The following is a 24,208-nucleotide window of genomic DNA, read 5'->3' as shown; positions in this document are numbered from 1 at the left end:
TATATACTATTACGTAATGACGTATAACGTTATATACTATTACGTACTGACGTATAACGTTATATAGTATTACGTAATAACGTATAACGTTATATAGTATTACGTACTAACGTATAAGGTTATATAGTATTACGTACTAACGTATAACGTCATATACTATTACGTACTAACGTGTAACGTCACATACTATTACGTACTAACGCATAACGTTATATAGTATTACGTAATAACGTATAACGTTATATACTATTACGTAATGACGTATAACGTTATATACTATTACGTACTAACGTATAACGTTATATACTAATAGGTAATAATGTATAACGTTATATACTATTACGTACTAACGTGTAACGTTATATACTATTACGTAATAACGTATAACGTTCTATACTATTACGTAATGAGGTATAACGTTATATACTAATACGTAATAACGTATAACGTTATATACTAATACGTAATAACGTATAACGTTATATACTAATACGTAATAACGTATAACGTTATATACTATTACCTAATGACGTTTAACGTTATATGTTAATACGTAATGACGTATAACGTTATATACTGTTACGTAATGACGTATAACATTATATGTTAATACCTACTAACGTATAACGTAATATACTATTACGTACTAACGTATAACGTTATATACTAATACGTAATAACATCTAACGTTATATGTTAATACGTGATGACGTATAACGTTATATACTATTACGTACTAACGTGTAACGTTATATACTATTACGTAATGACATATAACGTTATATACTAATACGTAATAACGTATAACGTTATATAGTATTACGTAATAACGTATAACATTATATACCATTACGTACTAACGTATAACGTTATATACTATTACGTAATGAAGTATAACGTTATATAGTATTACGTAATAACGTATAACGTTATATAGTATTACGTACTAACGTATAACGTTATATAGTATTACGTACTAACGTATAACGTCATATACTATTACGTACTAACGTGTAACGTCACATACTATTACGTAATAACGTATAACGTTATATACTAATACGTAATAACGTATAACGTTATATACTATTACGTACTAACGTGTAACGTTATATACTATTACGTAATGACATATAACGTTATATACTAATACGTAATAACGTATAACGTTATATAGTATTACGTAATAACGTATAACATTATATACTATTACGTACTAACGTGTAACGTTATATACTAATACGTAATAACGTATAACGTTATATGCTAATACGTAATAACGTTATATACTAATACGTAATAACGTATAACGTTATATACTAATACGTAATAACGTATAACGTTATATACTAATACGTAATAACGTATAACGTTATATGTTAATACGTAATGACGTATAACGTTATATACCATTACGTAATGACGTATAACGTTATATACTAATACGTACTAACGTTTAACGTTATATACCATTACGTAATGACGTATAACGTTATATACCATTACGTACTAACGTATTACGTTATATACTATTACGTAATGACGTATAACGTTATATAGTATTACGTAAAAACGTATAACGTTATATAGTATTACGTACTAACGTATAACGTTATATAGTATTACGTACTAACGTGTAACGTCATATACTATTACGTACTAACGTGTAACGTTATATACTATTACGTACTAACGTATAACGTTATATACTAATACGTAATAACGTATAACGTTATATACTATTACGTACTAACGTGTAACATTATATACTATTACGTACTAACGTGTAACGTTATATAATATTACGTACTAACGTATAACGTTATATGCTAATACGTAATAACGTTATATACTAAAACGTAATAACGTATAACGTTATATACTCTTACGTAATGACGTATACCGTTATATACTATTACGTACTAACGTATAACGTTATATGTTAATACGTAATGACGTATAACGTTATATACCATTACGTACTAACGTATAACGTTATATAATAATACGTAATAACGTATAACGTTATATGCTATTACGAACTAACGTATAACGTTATATACTATTACGTAATGACGTATAACGTTATATACTATTACGTACTGACGTATAACGTCATATACTATTACGTACTAACGTATAACGTCATATACGATTACGTACTAACGTATAACGTTATATACTATTACGTAATGACGTATAACGTTATATACGATTACGCAATGACGTGTAACGTTATATACTAATACGTAATAACGTGTAACGTTATATACTAATACGTAATAACGTATAACGTTATATAGTATTACGTAATAACGTATAAGGTTATATACTATTACGTAATAACGTATAACGTTATATAGTATTACGTAATAACGTATAACGTTATATACTATTACGTACTAACGTATAACGTTATATACTAATACGTAATAACGTATAACGTTATATACTATTACGTAATGACGTATAACGTTATATACTATTACGTCCTAACGTATAACGTTATATACTAATACGTAATAACGTATGACGTTATATACTATTACGTACTAACGTGTAACGTTATATACTAATACGTAATAACGTATTTACGTTATATACTTATACGTGATAACGTATAACGTTATATACTAATACGTACTAACGTATAACGTTATATACTAATACGTAATAACGTATAACGTTATATGTTAATACGTACTAACGTATAACGTTATATACTATTACGTAATAACGTATAACGTTCTATACTATTACGTACTCACGTATAACGTTATATACTATTACTTAATAACGTATAACGTTATATAATAATACGTAATAACGTATAACCTTATATGCTATTACGAACTAACGTATAACGTTATATACTATTACGTAATGACGTATAACGTTATATACTATTACGTAATGACGTATAACGTTATATACTAATACGTAATAACGTATAACGTTATATAGTATTACGTAATGCCGTATAACATTATATACTATTACGTTCTAACGTGTAACGTTATATACTATTACGTACTAACATATAACGTTATATGCTAATACGTAATAACGTTATATACTAATACGTAATAACGTATAACGTTATATACTAATACGTAATAACGTATAACGTTATATACAAATACGTAATAACGTATAACGTTATATACTCTTACGTAATGACGTATAACGTTATATACTATTACGTACTAACGTATAACGTTATATACTAATACGTAATAACGTATAACGTTATATGTTAATACGTAATGACGTATAACGTTATATACCATTACGTAATGACGTATAACGTTATATACTAATACGTACTAACGTATAACGTTATATACCATTACGTAATGACGTATAACGTTATATACCATTACGTACTAACGTATAACGTTATATACTATTACGTAATGACGTATAACGTTATATAGTATTACGTAATAACGTATAACGTTATATAGTATTACGTACTAACGTATAACGTTATATAGTATTACGTACTAACGTATAACGTCATATACTATTACGTACTAACGTGTAACGTCACATACTATTACGTACTAACGCATAACGTTATATAGTATTACGTAATAACGTATAACGTTATATACTAATACGTAATAACGTATAACGTTATATACAAATACGTAATAACGTATAACGTTATATACTCTTACGTAATGACGTATAACGTTATATACCATTACGTACTAACGTATAACGTTATATAATGATACGTAATAACGTATAACGTTATATGCAATTCGAACTAACGTATAACGTTATATACTATTACGTAATGACGTATAACGTTATATACTATTACGTACTAACGTATAACGTTATATACCATTAAGTACTAACGTATAACGTTATATACTAATACGTAATAACGTATAACGTTATATGTTAATACGTGATGACGTATAACGTTATATACTATTACGTACTAACGTGTAACGTTATATAGTATTACGTAATAACGTATAACGTTATATAGTATTACGTACTAACGTATAACGTTATATAGTATTACGTACTAACTTATAACGTTATATACTACTACGTAATAACGTATAACGTTATATACTATTACGTACTAACGTATAACGTTCTATACTATTACGTAATGATGTATAACGTTATATACTAATACGTACTAACGTGTAACGTTATATACTAATACGTAATAACGTATAACGTTATATGTTAATACGTGATGACGTATAACGTTATATACTATTATGTACTAACGTGTAACGGTATATAGTATTACGTAATAACGTATAACGTTATATAGTATTACGTACTAACGTATAACGTTATATAGTATTACGTACTAACATATAACGTTATATACTACTACGTAATAACGTATAACGTTATATACTATTACGTAGTAACGTATAACGTTCTATACTATTACGTAATGATGTATAACGTTATATACTAATACGTACTAACGTGTAACGTTATATACTAATACGTAATAACGTATAACGTTATATACTATTACGTACTAACGTATAACGTTATATACCATTACGTACTAACGTATAACGTTATATAATAATACGTAATAACGTATAACGTTATATGCTATTACGAACTAACGTATAACGTTATATACTATTACGTAATGACGTATAACGTTATATACTATTACGTACTAACGTATAACGTTATATACTATTACGTACTAACGTATAACGTCATACACTATTACGTACTAACGTATAACGTTATATACTATTACGTAATGACGTATAACGTTATATACGATTACGTAATGACGTGTAACGTTATATACTAATACGTAATAACGTGTAACGTTATATACTAATACGTAATAACGTATAACGTTATATACTAATACGTAATAACGTATAACGTTATATACAAATACGTAATAACGTATAACGTTATATACTCTTACGTAATGACGTATAACGTTATATACTATTACGTACTAACGTATAACGTTATATGTTAATACGTAATGACGTATAACGTTATATACCATTACATACTAACGTATAACGTTATATGCTATTACGAACTAACGTATAACGTTATATACTATTACGTAATGACGTATAACGTTAAATACTATTACGTACTGACGTATAACGTTATATAGTATTACGTAATAACGTATAACGTTATATAGTATTACGTACTAACGTATAAGGTTATATAGTATTACGTACTAACGTATAACGTCATATACTATTACGTACTAACGTGTAACGTCACATACTATTACGTACTAACGCATAACGTTATATAGTATTACGTAATAACGTATAACGTTATATACTATTACGTAATGACGTATAACGTTATATACTATTACGTACTAACGTATAACGTTATATACTAATACGTAATAATGTATAACGTTATATACTATTACGTACTAACGTGTAACGTTATATACTATTACGTACTAACGTATAACGTTATATACTAATACGTAATAACGTATAACGTTATATACTATTACGTACTAACGTGTAACGTTATATACTATTACGTACTAACGTATAACGTTATATGCTAATACGTAATAACGTTATATACTAAAACGTAATAACGTATAACGTTATATACTAATACGTAATAACGTATAACGTTATATACAAATACGTAATAACGTATAACGTTATATACTCTTACGTAATGACGTATACCGTTATATACTATTACGTACTAACGTATAACGTTATATGTTAATACGTAATGACGTATAACGTTATATACCATTACGTACTAACGTATAACGTTATATAATAATACGTAATAACGTATAACGTTATATGCTATTACGAACTAACGTATAACGTTATATACTATTACGTAATGACGTATAACGTTATATACTATTACGTACTGACGTATAACGTCATATACTATTACGTACTAACGTATAACGTCATATACTATTACGTACTAACGTATAACGTTATATACTATTACGTAATGACGTATAACGTTATATACGATTACGTAATGACGTGTAACGTTATATACTAATACGTAATAACGTATAACGTTATATAGTATTACGTAATAACGTATAACGTTATATACTATTACGTAATAACGTATAACGTTATATAGTATTACGTAATAACGTATAACGTTATATACTATTACGTACTAACGTATAACGTTATATACTAATACGTAATAACGTATAACGTTATATACTATTACGTAATGACGTATAACGTTATATACTATTACGTGCTAACGTATAACGTTATATACTAATACGTAATAACGTATGACGTTATATACTATTACGTACTAACGTGTAACCTTATATACTAATACGTAATAACGTATTTACGTTATATACTAATACGTGATAACGTATAACGTTATATACTATTACTTAATAACGTATAACGTTATATAATAATACGTAATAACGTATAACCTTATATGCTATTACGAACTAACGTATAACGTTATATACTATTACGTAATGACGTATAACGTTATATACTATTACGTAATGACGTATAACGTTATATACTAATACGTAATAACGTATAACGTTATATAGTATTACGTAATAACGTATAACATTATATACTATTACGTACTAACGTGTAACGTTATATACTATTACGTACTAACATATAACGTTATATGCTAATACGTAATAACGTTATATACTAATACGTAATAACGTATAACGTTATATACTAATACGTAATAACGTATAATGTTATATACAAATACGTAATAACGTATAACGTTATATACTCTTACGTAATGACGTATAACGTTATATACTATTACGTACTAACGTATAACGTTATATACTAATACGTAATAACGTATAACGTTATATGTTAATACGTAATGACGTATAACGTTATATACCATTACGAATTAACGTATAACGTTATATACTATTACGTAATGACGTATAACGTTATATACTATTACGTACTGACGTATAACGTCATATACTATTACGTACTAACGTATAACGTCATATACTATTACGTACTAACGTATAACGTTATATACTATTACGTAATGACGTATAACGTTATATACGATTACGTAATGACGTGTAACGTTATATACTAATACGTAATAACGTATAACGTTATATAGTATTACGTAATAACGTATAACGTTATATACTATTACGTAATAACGTATAACGTTATATAGTATTACGTAATAACGTATAACGTTATATACTATTACGTACTAACGTATAACGTTATATACTAATACGTAATAACGTATAACGTTATATACTATTACGTAATGACGTATAACGTTATATACTATTACGTGCTAACGTATAACGTTATATACTAATACGTAATAACGTATGACGTTATATACTATTACGTACTAACGTGTAACCTTATATACTAATACGTAATAACGTATTTACGTTATATACTAATACGTAATAACGTTATATACTAATACGTAATAACGTATTTACGTTATATACTAATACGTAATAACGTTATATACTAATACGTAATAACGTATAACGTTATATACTAATACGTAATAACGTATAACGTTATATACAAATACGTAATAACGTATAACGTTATATACTCTTACGTAATAACGTATAACCTTATATGCTATTACGTACTAACGCATAACGTTATATAGTATTACGTAATAACGTATAACGTTATATACTAATACGTAATAACGTATAACGTTATATACAAATACGTAATAACGTATAACGTTATATACTCTTACGTAATGACGTATAACGTTATATACCATTACGTACTAACGTATAACGTTATATAATAATACGTAATAACGTATAACGTTATATGCAATTCGAACTAACGTATAACGTTATATACTATTACGTAATGACGTATAACGTTATATACTATTACGTACTAACGTATAACGTTATATACCATTACGTACTAACGTATAACGTTATATACTAATACGTAATAACGTATAACGTTATATGTTAATACGTGATGACGTATAACGTTATATACTATTACGTACTAACGTGTAACGTTATATAGTATTACGTAATAACGTATAACGTTATATAGTATTACGTACTAACGTATAACGTTATATAGTATTACGTACTAACTTATAACGTTATATACTACTACGTAATAACGTATAACGTTATATACTATTACGTACTAACGTATAACGTTCTATACTATTACGTAATGATGTATAACGTTATATACTAATACGTACTAACGTGTAACGTTATATACTAATACGTAATAACGTATAGCGTTATATGTTAATACGTGATGACGTATAACGTTATATACTATTATGTACTAACGTGTAACGTTATATAGTATTACGTAATAACGTATAACGTTATATAGTATTACGTACTAACGTATAACGTTATATAGTATTACGTACTAACTTATAACGTTATATACTACTACGTAATAACGTATAACGTTATATACCATTACGTACTAACGTATAACGTTATATAATAATACGTAATAACGTATAACGTTATATGCTATTACGAACTAACGTATAACGTTATATACTATTACGTAATGACGTATAACGTTATATACTATTACGTACTAACGTATAACGTTATATACTATTACGTACTAACGTATAACGTCATACACTATTACGTACTAACGTATAACGTTATATACTATTACGTAATGACGTATAACGTTATATACGATTACGTAATGACGTGTAACGTTATATACTAATACGTAATAACGTATAACGTTATATAGTATTACGTAATAACGTATAACGTTATATACTATTACGTAATAACGTATAACGTTATATAGTATTACGTAATAACGTATAACGTTATATACTATTACGTACTAACGTATAACGTTATATACTAATACGTAATAACGTATAACGTTATATACTATTACGTAATGACGTATAACGTTATATACTATTACGTGCTAACGTATAACGTTATATACTAATACGTAATAACGTATGACGTTATATACTATTACGTAATGACGTATAACGTTATATACGATTACGTAATGACGTGTAACGTTATATACTAATACGTAATAACGTGTAACGTTATATACTAATACGTAATAACGTATAACGTTATATACTAATACGTAATGACGTATAACGTTATACACTATTACGTAATGACGTATAACGTTATATACTAATACGTAATGACGTATAACGTTATATACTATTACGTACTAACGTATAACGTTATATACCATTACGTACTAACGTATAACGTTATATACTAATACGTAATAACTTATAACGTTATATGTTAATACGTGATGACGTATAACGTTATATACTATTACGTACTAACGTGTAACGTTATATGTTAATACGTACTAACGTATAACGTTATATACTATTACGTACTAACGTATAACGTTATATAGCATTACGAAATGACGTATAACGTTATATACCATTACGTACTAACGTATAACGTTATATACTATTACGTAATGACGTATAACGTTATATAGTATTACGTAATAACGTATAACGTTATATAGTATTACGTACTAACGTATAAGGTTATATAGTATTACGTACTAACGTATAACGTCATATACTATTACGTACTAACGTGTAACGTCACATACTATTACGTACTAACGCATAACGTTACATAGTATTACGTAATAACGTATAACGTTATATACTATTACGTAATGACGTATAACGTTATATACTATTACGTAGTAACGTATAACGTTATATACTAATACGTAATAATGTATAACGTTATATACTATTACGTACTAGCGTGTAACGTTATATACTAATACGTAATAACGTATTTTCGTTATATACTAATACGTAATAACGTATAACGTTATATACTAATACGTAATAACGTATAACGTTATATACTATTACGTACTAACGTATAACGTCATATACTATTACGTACTAACGTGTAACGTCACATACTATTACGTACTAACGCATAACGTTATATAGTATTACGTAATAACGTATAACGTTATATACTATTACGTAATGACGTATAACGTTATATACTATTACGTACTAATGTATAACGTTATATACTAATACGTAATAATGTATAACGTTATATACTATTACGTACTAACGTGTAACGTTATATACTAATACGTAATAACGTATTTTCGTTATATACTAATACGTAATAACGTATAACGTTATATACTAATACGTAATAACGTATAACGTTATATACTATTACGTACTAACGTATAACGTTATATACTAATACGTAATAACGTATAACGTTATATACTACTACGTACTAACGTGTAACGTTATATACTATTACGTAATGACGTATAACGTTATATACTAATACGTAATAACGTATAACGTTATATAGTATTACGTAATAACGTATAACATTATATACTATTACGTACTAACGTGTAACGTTATATACTATTACGTACTAACGTATAACGTTATATGCTAATACGTAATAACGTTATATACTAATACGTAATAACGTATAACGTTATATACTAATACGTAATAACGTATAACGTTATATACAAATACGTAATAACGTATAACGTTATATACTCTTACGTAATGACGTATAACGTTATATACTATTACGTACTAACGTATAACGTTACATACTAATACGTAATAACGTATAACGTTATATGTTAATACGTAATGACGTATAACGTTATATACCATTACGTACTAACGTATAACGTTATATAATAGTACGTAATAACGTATAACGTTATATGCTATTACGAACTAACGTATAACGTTATATACTATTACGTAATGACGTATAACGTTATATACTATTACGTACTGACGTATAACGTCATATACTATTACGTACTAACGTATAACGTCATATACTATTACGTACTAACGTATAACGTTATATACTATTACGTAATGACGTATAACGTTATATACGATTACGTAATGACGTGTAACGTTATATACTAATACGTAATAACGTGTAACGGTATATACTAATACGTAATAACGTATAACGTTATATAGTATTACGTAATATCGTATAACGTTATATACTATTACGTAATAACGTATAACGTTATATACTATTACGTAATGACGTATAACGTTATATACTATTACGTAATAACGTATAACGTTATATACTATTACGTAATGACGTATAACGTTATATACTATTACGTAATGACGTATAACGTTATATACGATTACGTAATGACGTGTAACGTTATATACTAATACGTAATAACGTGTAACGTTATATACTAATACGTAATAACGTATAACGTTATATAGTATTACGTAATAACGTATAACGTTATATACTATTACGTAATAACGTATAACGTTATATAGTATTACGTAATAACGTATAACGTTATATACTATTACGTACTAACGTATAACGTTATATACTAATACGTAATAACGTATAACGTTATATACTATTACGTAATGACGTATAACGTTATATACTATTACGTACTAACGTATAACGTTATATACTAATACGTAATAACGTATGACGTTATATACTATTACGTACTAACGTATAACGTCATATACTATTACGTACTAACGTATAACGTTATATACTATTACGTAATGACGTATAACGTTATATACGATTACGTAATGACGTGTAACGTTATATACTAATACGTAATAACGTGTAACGTTATATACTAATACGTAATAACGTATAACGTTATATAGTATTACGTAATAACGTATTACGTTATATACTATTACGTAATAACGTATAACGTTATATAGTATTACGTAATAACGTATAACGTTATATACTAATACGTAATAACGTATAACGTTATATACTATTACGTAATGACGTATAACGTTATATAGTATTACGTAATAACGTATAACGTTATATAGTATTACGTACTAACGTATAACGTTATATAGTATTACGTACTAACGTATAACGTCATATACTATTACGTACTAACGTGTAACGTCACATACTATTACGTACTAACGCATAACGTTATATAGTATTACGTAATAACGTATAACGTTATATACTAATACGTAATAACGTATAACGTTATATACAAATACGTAATAACGTATAACGTTATATACTCTTACGTAATGACGTATAACGTTATATACCATTACGTACTAACGTATAACGTTATATAATAATACGTAATAACGTATAACGTTATATGCAATTCGAACTAACGTATAACGTTATATAGTATTACGTAATGACGTATAACGTTATATACTATTACGTACTAACGTATCACGTTATATACCATTACGTACTAACGTATAACGTTATATACTAATACGTAATAACGTATAACGTTATTTGTTAATACGTGATGACGTATAACGTTATATACTATTACGTACTAACGTGTAACGTTATATAGTATTACGTAATAACGTATAACGTTATATAGTATTACGTACTAACGTATAACGTTATATAGTATTACGTACTAACTTATAACGTTATATACTACTACGTAATAACGTATAACGTTATATACTATTACGTACTAACGTATATCGTTCTATACTATTACGTAATGATGTATAACGTTATATACAAATACGTACTAACGTGTAACGTTATATACTAATACGTAATAACGTATAACGTTATATGTTAATACGTGATGACGTATAACGTTATATACTATTATGTACTAACGTGTAACGTTATATAGTATTACGTAATAACGTATAACGTTATATACAAATACGTAATAACGTATAACGTTATATACTCTTACGTAATGACGTATAACGTTATATACCATTACGTACTAACGTATAACGTTATATAATAATACGTAATAACGTATAACGTTATATGCAATTCGAACTAACGTGTAACGTCACATACTATTACGTACTAACGCATAACGTTATATAGTATTACGTAATAACGTATAACGTTATATACTAATACGTAATAACGTATAACGTTATATACAAATACGTAATAACGTATAACGTTATATACTCTTACGTAATGACGTATAACGTTATACACCATTACGTACTAACGTATAACGTTATATAATAATACGTAATAACGTATAACGTTATATGCAATTCGAACTAACGTATAACGTTATACAGTATTACGTAATGACGTATAACGTTATATACTATTACGTACTAACGTATCACGTTATATACCATTACGTACTAACGTATAACGTTATATACTAATACGTAATAACGTATAACGTTATTTGTTAATACGTGATGACGTATAACGTTATATACTATTACGTACTAACGTGTAACGTTATATAGTATTACGTAATAACGTATAACGTTATATAGTATTACGTACTAACGTATAACGTTATATAGTATTACGTACTAACTTATAACGTTATATACTACTACGTAATAACGTATAACGTTATATACTATTACGTACTAACGTATATCGTTCTATACTATTACGTAATGATGTATAACGTTATATACAAATACGTACTAACGTGTAACGTTATATACTAATACGTAATAACGTATAACGTTATATGTTAATACGTGATGACGTATAACGTTATATACTATTATGTACTAACGTGTAACGTTATATAGTATTACGTAATAACGTATAACGTTATATAGTATTACGTACTAACGTATAACGTTATATAGTATTACGTACTAACTTATAACGTTATATACTACTACGTAATAACGTATAACGTTATATACTATTACGTACTAACGTATAACGTTCTATACTATTACGTAATGATGTATAACGTTATATACTAATACGTACTAACGTGTAACGTTATATACTAATACGTAATAACGTATAACGTTATATACTATTACGTACTAACGTATAACGTTATATACCATTGCGTACTAACGTATAACGTTATATAATAATACGTAATAACGTATAACGTTATATGCTATTACGAACTAACGTATAACGTTATATACTAATACGTAATAACGTATAACGTTATATGTTAATACGTAATGACGTATAACGTTATATACCATTACGTACTAACGTATAACGTTATATAATAATACGTAATAACGTATAACGTTATATGCTATTACGAACTAACGTATAACGTTATATACTATTACGTAATGACGTATAACGTTATATACTATTACGTACTGACGTATAACGTCATATACTATTACGTACTAACGTATAACGTCATATACTATTACGTACTAACGCATAACGTTATATACTATTACGTAATGACGTATAACGTTATATACGATTACGTAATGACGTGTAACGTTATATACTAATACGTACTAACTTATAACGTTATATACTATTACGTACTAACGTATAACGTTATATACCATTGCGTACTAACGTATAACGTTATATAATAATACGTAATAACGTATAACGTTATATGCTATTACGTACTAACGTATAACGTTATATACTAATACGTAATAACGTATAACGTTATATGTTAATACGTAATGACGTATAACGTTATATACCATTACGTACTAACGTATAACGTTATATAGTAATACGTAATAACGTATAACGTTATATGCTATTACGTACTAACGTATAACGTTATATACTAATACGTAATAACGTATAACGTTATATGTTAATACGTGATGACGTATAACGTTATATACTATTACGTACTAACGTGTAACGTTATATGTTAATACGTACCAACGTATAACGTTATATACTATTACGTACTAACGTATAACGTTATATAGCATTACGAAATGACGTATAACGTTATATACCATTACGTACTAACGTATAACGTTATATACTATTACGTACTAACGTATAGCGTTATATACTAATACGTAATAACGTATAACGTTATATGTTAATACGTAATGACGTATAACGTTATATAGTATTACGTAATAACGTATAACGTTATATACTATTACGTACCAACGTATAACGTTATATAATAATACGTAATAACGTATAACGTTATATGCTATTACGAACTAACGTATAACGTTATATACTATTACGTAATGACGTATAACGTTATATACTATTACGTACTGACGTATAACGTCATATACTATTACGTACTAACGTATAACGTCATATACTAATACGTAATAACGTATGACGTTATATACTATTACGTACTAACGTATAACGTTATATAGTATTACGTAATAACGTATAACGTTATATACTATTACGTAATAACGTATAACGTTATATAGTATTACGTAATAACGTATAACGTTATATACTATTACGTACTAACGTATAACGTTATATACTAATACGTAATAACGTATAACTTTATATACTATTACGTAATGACGTATAACGTTATATACTATTACGTACTAACGTATAACGTTATATACTAATACGTAATAACGTATAACGTTATATACTAGTACGTACTAACGTATAACGTTATATACTAATACGTAATAACGTATAACGTTATATGTTAACACGTAATAACGTATAACGTTATATAGTATTACGTAATAACGTATAACATTATATACTATTACGTACTAACGTGTAACGTTATATACTATTACATACTAACATATAACGTTATATGCTAATACGTAATAACGTTATATACTAATACGTAATAACGTATAACGTTATATACTAATACGTAATAACGTATAACGTTATATACAAATACGTAATAACGGATAACGTTATATACTAATACGTAATAACGTATAACGTTATATGTTAATACGTAATGACGTATAACGTCATATACTATTACGTACTAACGTGTAACGTCACATACTATTACGTACTAACTCATAACGTTATATAGTATTACGTAATAACGTATAACGTTATATACTAATACGTAATAACGTATAACGTTATATACTAATACGTAATAACGTATAACGTTATATGTTAATACGTAATGACGTATAACGTCATATACTATTACGTACTAACGTGTAACGTCACATACTATTACGTACTAACGCATAACGTTATATAGTATTACGTAATAACGTATAACGTTATATAGTATTACGTACTAACTTATAACGTTATATACTACTACGTAATAACGTATAACGTTATATACTATTACGTACTAACGTATAACGTTCTATACTATTACGTAATGATGTATAACGTTATATACTAATACGTACTAACGTGTAACGTTATATACTAATACGTAATAACGTATAACGTTATATACTATTACGTACTAACGTATAACGTTATATACCATCACGTACTAACGTATAACGTTATATAATAATACGTAATAACGTATAACGTTATATGCTATTACGAACTAACGTATAACGTTATATACTAATACGTAATAACGTATAACGTTATATGTTAATACGTAATGACGTATAACGTTATATACCATTACGTACTAACGTATAACTTTATATAATAATACGTAATAACGTATAACGTTATATGCTATTACGAACTAACGTATAACGTTATATACTATTACGTAATGACGTATAACGTCATATACTATTACGTCCTAACGTATAACGTTCTATACTATTACGTAATGATGTAAAACGTTATATACTAATACGTACTAACGTGTAACGTTATATTCTAATACGTAATAACGTATAACGTTATATACTATTACGTACTGACGTATAACGTCATATACTATTACGTACTAACGTATAACGTCATATACTATTACGTACTAACGTATAACGTTATATACTATTACGTAATGACGTATAACGTTATATACGATTACGTAATGACGTGTAACGTTATATACTAATACGTACTAACGTATAACGTTATATACCATTACGTACTAACGTATAACGTTATATACTAATACGTAATAACGTATAACGTTATATGTTAATACGTGATGACGTATAACGTTATATACTATTACGTACTAACGTGTAACGTTATATGTTAATACGTACTAACGTATAACGTTATATACTATTACGTACTAACGTATAACGTTATATAATAATACGTAATAACGTATAACGTTATATGCTATTACGAACTAACGTATAACGTTATATACTATTACGTAATGACGTATAACGTTATATACTATTACGTACTGACGTATAACGTCATATACTATTACGTACTAACGTATAACGTCATATACTATTACGTACTAACGTATAACGTTATATACTATTACGTAATGACGTATAACGTTATATACGATTACGTAATGACGTGTAACGTTATATACAGTAGCGGACAAAAGTTTAAGACGATGATTTGTAAACCGGATTACAAACATCTTATACGCATATTGTTCTTCTATTCGGTTTGTCTCTTTGGAATAACGTAGCTGTATGTTTGACCTTCGTAACCTCAGACAGTCAGTTGTTAAATACAAACAATGTAGGAGTTACAACAGTTAGTTACCGCCTAGCACTTGGAAACAGTGGACATTAGTTTAAGACGATCTGTGTAAAACGTGAGTACGAGTACAGTTTTTGAACATTTTGATTCTGGAATGTCAAAATCATTGTTTAGTGTACCTTTTATTGCTTAAAATTCATTTAGGTAGGAACAGACTATGGGTAAATCAAAGAATTTACTTGAAAACGAAAGGGAACAAATCGTAAGGCTGCGAAAGCAAAGTAAAACCTTCACCGAAATAGCAAATATAGTGAACAGGTCAGAAACAGCTTGTAAACAAGCTTGGTATAAATTTTTAAAGACAGGCATGTATTGCGATCAACCGAAAAACGGAAGACCACGGAAAACAACACCGAAAATGGATCGCCGGATTCATCGATTGAGCGAAAAGGATCGTTTTCGTAGTGCAAATAATATTGCTGCGGAGATAAACTATGAAAACGATACACAAATTAGTGCTAGAACTGTTAGGAGAAGATTAGAAGACTTTAACTTAAGAGGACGAAAACCCCAAAAGAAACCACTGCTGAGTTCTAGGAATCGAAAAAGACGACTTGCATTTGCTAAAGCTCATAAGCATTGGACAAGTGAAGATTGGCAAAAGGTATTGTTTTCTGACGAATCGAAATTCAATCGCGTCTGTTCTGACGGGATACGGTACGTTAGACGTCGAATTGGCGAAAGTTTGAAAACACAGTGCGTTTTAAAAACTCTTAAACATGGTGGTGGCAACGTTATGGTGTGGGCGTGTTTTTCTCGAAGCGGCCCTGGTCCGATATGTCGTATCAATGGAATTATGGACCGTTTTCAATACAAGGACATACTCAAGAACACAATGTTACCTTTTGCACGCAACAATATGAGTGATGATTTTATTTTTCAAAATGATAATGATCCGAAGCACACGGCTCGGGTTGTGAAACAGTTTTTTCAAGAAGAAAATATCACCGTGCTGCCGTGGCCGTCGCAATCACCAGACATTAACCCAATCGAGAATTTGTGAAGCATCATAAAAAAGACAGTACAAGGTTATAAACCGAAAAATTTAAATGAACTTTACTCTACGATTGAAACAGCCTGGAATAATATTACGGTAGATTAATATAAAAAATTAATAGATTCTATGCCAAGAAGATGTACCGAAGGGATAAGAAATAACGGATATTGAACAAAATATTGAATTTAAACAAAAATTGTGTATATTTTTTAACCAAAAATTAATATTTTTTGTATAGTCTTAAACTTTTGACCGACGAAATATTATACAGATTTCGTTCCTTTTTTATAACTTAGCTATTGAGCAAAATATCAAAATGAAATTTTTTTTCTAAGTGTACAAACAAATGTACAATTAGTTAATACCAAAAGTAGAACACCGTATTTATATTTTTTATGGAAAGTAAATCAATTATTTATTTCTTCCATTTCGTCTTAAACTTTTGTCCGCTACTGTACTATTACGTACTAACGTATAACGTTCTATACTATTACGTAATGATGTATAACGTTATATACAAATACGTACTAACGTGTAACGTTATATACTAATACGTAATAACGTATAACGTTATATGTTAATACGTGATGACGTATAACGTTGTATACTATTATGTACTAACGTGTAACGTTATATAGTATTACGTAATAACGTATAACGTTATATAGTATTACGTACTAACGTATAACGTTATATAGTATTACGTACTAACTTATAACGTTATATACTACTACGTAATAACGTATAACGTTATATACTATTACGTACTAACGTATAACGTTCTATACTATTACGTAATGATGTATAACGTTATATACTAATACGTACTAACGTGTAACGTTATATACTAATACGTAATAACGTATAACGTTATATGTTAATACGTGATGACGTATAACGTTGTATACTATTATGTACTAACGTGTAACGTTATATAGTATTACGTAATAACGTATAACGTTATATAGTATTACGTACTAACGTATAACGTTATATAGTATTACGTACTAACTTATAACGTTATATACTACTACGTAATAACGTATAACGTTATATACTATTACGTACTAACGTATAACGTTCTATACTATTACGTAATTATGTATAACGTTATATACTAATACGTACTAACGTGTAACGTTATATACTAATACGTAATAGCGTATAACGTTATATACTATTACGTACTAACGTATAACGTTATATACCATCACGTACTAACGTATAACGTTATATAATAATACGTAATAACGTATAACGTTATATGCTATTACGAACTAACGTATAACGTTATATACTAATACGTAATAACGTATAACGTTATATGTTAATACGTAATGACGTATAACGTTATATACCATTACGTACTAACGTATAACTTTATATAATAATACGTAATAACGTATAACGTTATATGCTATTACGAACTAAAGTATAACGTTATATACTATTACGTAATGACGTATAACGTCATATACTATTACGTCCTAACGTATAACGTTCTATACTATTACGTAATGATGTATAACGTTATATACTAATACGTACTAACGTGTAACGTTATATACTAATACGTAATAACGTATAACGTTATATACTATTACGTACTGACGTATAACGTCATATACTATTACGTACTAACGTATAACGTCATATACTATTACGTACTAACGTATAACGTTATATACTATTACGTAATGACGTATAACGTTATATACGATTACGTAATGACGTGTAACGTTATATACTAATACGTACTAACGTATAACGTTATATACCATTACGTACTAACGTATAACGTTATATACTAATACGTAATAACGTATAACGTTATATGTTAATACGTGATGACGTATAACGTTATATACTATTACGTACTAACGGATAACGTTATATACTAATACGTAATAACGTATAACGTTATATGTTAATACGTAATGACGTATAACGTCATATACTATTACGTACTAACGTGTAACGTCACATACTATTACGTACTAACTCATAACGTTATATAGTATTACGTAATAACGTATAACGTTATATACTAATACGTAATAACGTATAACGTTATATACTAATACGTAATAACGTATAACGTTATATGTTAATACGTAATGACGTATAACGTCATATACTATTACGTACTAACGTGTAACGTCACATACTATTACGTACTAACGCATAACGTTATATAGTATTACGTAATAACGTATAACGTTATATAGTATTACGTACTAACTTATAACGTTATATACTACTACGTAATAACGTATAACGTTATATACTATTACGTACTAACGTATAACGTTCTATACTATTACGTAATGATGTATAACGTTATATACAAATACGTACTAACGTGTAACGTTATATACTAATACGTAATAACGTATAACGTTATATAGTATTACGTACTAACGTATAACGTTATATAGTATTACGTACTAACTTATAACGTTATATACTACTACGTAATAACGTATAACGTTATATACTATTACGTACTAACGTATAACGTTCTATACTATTACGTAATGATGTATAACGTTATATACTAATACGTACTAACGTGTAACGTTATATACTAATACGTAATAACGTATAACGTTATATACTATTACGTACTAACGTATAACGTTATATACCATCACGTACTAACGTATAACGTTATATAATAATACGTAATAACGTATAACGTTATATGCTATTACGAACTAACGTATAACGTTATATACTAATACGTAATAACGTATAACGTTATATGTTAATACGTAATGACGTATAACGTTATATACCATTACGTACTAACGTATAACTTTATATAATAATACGTAATAACGTATAACGTTATATGCTATTACGAACTAACGTATAACGTTATATACTATTACGTAATGACGTATAACGTCATATACTATTACGTCCTAACGTATAACGTTCTATACTATTACGTAATGATGTAAAACGTTATATACTAATACGTACTAACGTGTAACGTTATATTCTAATACGTAATAACGTATAACGTTATATACTATTACGTACTGACGTATAACGTCATATACTATTACGTACTAACGTATAACGTCATATACTATTACGTACTAACGTATAACGTTATATACTATTACGTAATGACGTATAACGTTATATACCATTACGTAATGACGTGTAACGTTATATACTAATACGTACTAACGTATAACGTTATATACCATTACGTACTAACGTATAACGTTATATACTAATACGTAATAACGTATAACGTTATATGTTAATACGTGATGACGTATAACGTTATATACTATTACGTACTAACGTGTAACGTTATATGTTAATACGTACTAACGTATAACGTTATATACTATTACGTACTAACGTATAACGTTATATAATAATACGTAATAACGTATAACGTTATATGCTATTACGAACTAACGTATAACGTTATATACTATTACGTAATGACGTATAACGTTATATACTATTACGTACTGACGTATAACGTCATATACTATTACGTACTAACGTATAACGTCATATACTATTACGTACTAACGTATAACGTTATATACTATTACGTAATGACGTATAACGTTATATACGATTACGTAATGACGTGTAACGTTATATACTATTACGTACTAACGTATAACGTTCTATACTATTACGTAATGATGTATAACGTTATATACAAATACGTACTAACGTGTAACGTTATATACTAATACGTAATAACGTATAACGTTATATGTTAATACGTGATGACGTATAACGTTGTATACTATTATGTACTAACGTGTAACGTTATATAGTATTACGTAATAACGTATAACGTTATATAGTATTACGTACTAACGTATAACGTTATATAGTATTACGTACTAACTTATAACGTTATATACTACTACGTAATAACGTATAACGTTATATACTATTACGTACTAACGTATAACGTTCTATACTATTACGTAATGATGTATAACGTTATATACTAATACGTACTAACGTGTAACGTTATATACTAATACGTAATAACGTATAACGTTATATGTTAATACGTGATGACGTATAACGTTGTATACTATTATGTACTAACGTGTAACGTTATATAGTATTACGTAATAACGTATAACGTTATATAGTATTACGTACTAACGTATAACGTTATATAGTATTACGTACTAACTTATAACGTTATATACTACTACGTAATAACGTATAACGTTATATACTATTACGTACTAACGTATAACGTTCTATACTATTACGTAATTATGTATAACGTTATATACTAATACGTACTAACGTGTAACGTTATATACTAATACGTAATAGCGTATAACGTTATATACTATTACGTACTAACGTATAACGTTATATACCATCACGTACTAACGTATAACGTTATATAATAATACGTAATAACGTATAACGTTATATGCTATTACGAACTAACGTATAACGTTATATACTAATACGTAATAACGTATAACGTTATATGTTAATACGTAATGACGTATAACGTTATATACCATTACGTACTAACGTATAACTTTATATAATAATACGTAATAACGTATAACGTTATATGCTATTACGAACTAACGTATAACGTTATATACTATTACGTAATGACGTATAACGTCATATACTATTACGTCCTAACGTATAACGTTCTATACTATTACGTAATGATGTATAACGTTATATACTAATACGTACTAACGTGTAACGTTATATACTAATACGTAATAACGTATAACGTTATATACTATTACGTACTGACGTATAACGTCATATACTATTACGTACTAACGTATAACGTCATATACTATTACGTACTAACGTATAACGTTATATACTATTACGTAATGACGTATAACGTTATATACGATTACGTAATGACGTGTAACGTTATATACTAATACGTACTAACGTATAACGTTATATACCATTACGTACTAACGTATAACGTTATATACTAATACGTAATAACGTATAACGTTATATGTTAATACGTGATGACGTATAACGTTATATACTATTACGTACTAACGTGTAACGTTATACGTTATTACGTACTAACGTATAACGTTATATACTATTACGTACTAACGTATAACGTTATATAATAATACGTAATAACGTATAACGTTATATGCTATTACGAACTAACGTATAACGTTATATACTATTACGTAATGACGTATAACGTTATATACTATTACGTACTAACGTATAACGTCATATACTATTACGTACTAACGTATAACGTCATATACTATTACGTACTAACGTATAACGTTATATACTATTACGTAATGACGTATAACGTTATATACCATTACGTAATGACGTATAACGTTATATACTATTACGTACTAACGTATAACGTTCTATACTATTACGTAATGATGTATAACGTTATATACAAATACATACTAACGTGTAACGTTATATACTAATACGTAATAACGTATAACGTTATATGTTAATACGTGATGACGTATAACGTTGTATACTATTATGTACTAACGTGTAACGTTATATAGTATTACGTAATAACGTATAACGTTATATAGTATTACGTACTAACGTATAACGTTATATAGTATTACGTACTAACTTATAACGTTATATACTACTACGTAATAACGTATAACGTTATATACTATTACGTACTAACGTATAACGTTCTATACTATTACGTAATGATGTATAACGTTATATACTAACACGTACTAACGTGTAACGTTATATACTAATACGTAATA

Source organism: Bombus pascuorum, chromosome 6 (genome assembly GCF_905332965.1).
Source record: "Bombus pascuorum chromosome 6, iyBomPasc1.1, whole genome shotgun sequence".
Classification (NCBI taxonomy): Eukaryota; Metazoa; Arthropoda; class Insecta; order Hymenoptera; family Apidae; genus Bombus; species Bombus pascuorum.
The sequence above is the reverse complement of the archived record's forward strand: the minus strand, read 5'-3'. Positions refer to the sequence as shown.